Source organism: Benincasa hispida, chromosome 9 (genome assembly GCF_009727055.1).
Source record: "Benincasa hispida cultivar B227 chromosome 9, ASM972705v1, whole genome shotgun sequence".
In the NCBI taxonomy this organism is placed as follows: domain Eukaryota; kingdom Viridiplantae; phylum Streptophyta; class Magnoliopsida; order Cucurbitales; family Cucurbitaceae; genus Benincasa; species Benincasa hispida.
Window position 1 is genome coordinate 19934151 of NC_052357.1, and position 2156 is coordinate 19936306.

Below are 2156 nucleotides of genomic sequence, written 5' to 3' on the forward strand. Positions count from 1 at the left end.
TGAAAATTTATACAATTGTCAAAACATAAATTATACTAAAGATTTGAAAAGTCATGAAATAATTTGATATAATTAGTAAAGATAATTGAATTTGGAGAAAATTTAAAAATATATAAGATTTGGTATAAAATTTGAAAATATTACATACAAAATCAATCATCTCGGTGTATAATCTCACAAAATGTATAGAGAAAGCCCAAAACAATTGATAAGTTAGACTTTTTTTTTTTAAAGCTAAATCTCAATGGTCGATCTCAGATGAGATAGATTGAAAAAAACTATTCTATCGAGTTTTCAAAAAGCATGCTAGTTTTGCAATGTGAAAACTTAAAAAATGTTATTTCTGAAACTTTTCAATTTATAATTATCGGGAGAAAAAATTGAACGAACTGACCTGCACAATAGAGGAAAAACTCGCATCGGTGTGGTGCTTGGCCACCAACACTCCAACGATCATGTAAGTTATAGTTTAGAGAGTTTGAAAGTAGAGAGTTTAAGATATGTTTCAGTTTATCTTAAATGTCACGAGCCCTCTCGATTATATAGAAATGAGTTTCATGACGGTTATTAGCTAATTAACTTCCAAAGTAATTAATTAAGTCATTACTAACCATTGTGGATCATCAAATTTATTACACTAGTGACCCAAGTATGTGCAAAAGTACAATACTTAGATATAATATTTACTTTCACAGGGTCAACCTCCTCCAGCTCTATTGTTGATCCTATGGATTAGTCTCCATACTTAATCAAATAAAATATGATTTGATGGTCGATCCTAAAAATCGGCCTCTATACTTAGCCAAATAAATATATAGTTTGATTACCGACCCTATGAGTCAGTCTCAATACTTAACCAAATAAGTATTCACTCTTTTACTCACAAATTTTTTAAATATTTTAAATTATAAAGCTTAGTCTATTAAACGAACTATTTTTGGTAATATCCAACTATTTATCCACTAATTTTTTTAAAATGTATGAACATGAAGAGCATGCCACTTGGATATACCACTTTGATGAACCAAAGTTTGTTGATGAAATCTACGTGTCAAGAAATATTTTAGTGACATATCTACTATTTATAATTGTCATTTAAAACATTAATTTATCGATATATACACTTTGTGTTAGACAATATTTAATAATTTTTGTTGGTAAAATATCCACTTTGTGAAACTTTAATACATTACATGCCAAATTTAAAGATTTCAGAACCAAATTCAAAATTATTTTAGATCACATAGGGAAAATGCCAAACCACACAAAAAAAAAAAATCGTTAAATGTCATCTCATCCTCACCATATATAAAATAATGAATAATTTAAAGGATGACAAATTAGAGGAAACTAAAAATCTTAATCCCCTTTGGTAGATATTTTATTTTTTTAATTTTTAAAAATTAAGTCTATGGACACTATTTCTATCTCTTCATTCGTTGTCTACTTTTCATCAATGGTTTAAAAAAATGAAAATAATTTTTGAGAACTACAAAAAAAAAAAAAAAAGCTTCTAAAAAGTTTTTCTTTTTGTTTTTGGAATTTGGTTAAGAATTCAACCATTGTACATATGCAAATCATGGTAAGAAATATAGATAATATAGATTTAATTTTAAAAAATAAAAACAAAAAATAAAATGGTTACCAACTAGGCCTTCAACGAGGCCTTAGTTTGTATATAGTTTCTTTGTTAAAATATCATTTTATTCTCCATACTTCGAATTTCTTTTCACTTTAGTTATGTGATTTTCATAAATCTTAAAATTAGACTCTGTTGTTTAAATTTTAGAAATGTGTTTACGCTATTATGTTTCCTTACATGAAAATTAATATTAATTATCTTGGTCTCATTTGGTAACGATCTGGTTTTCGAATTTTTATTTTTGAAAGATAAGCCTATTCCTCCTCTAAGATTTTCATCTGATATATATCTGCTTTTTATTAATGGTTATAAAAACAAACCAAAATTTGAAAACTAAAAAAAGTAATTTTTAAAAGTTTATTTTGTTTTTGAAATTTGACTAAAAATTCAATCATTATATTCAATAAATATGTAAATCATTGTAAGAAATAAAGAAGAAATAGACTTAATTTTTAAAAACCAAAAATAAAAAATAAATTAGTTATGAAATAATGACCTACATTTGTACATTTAA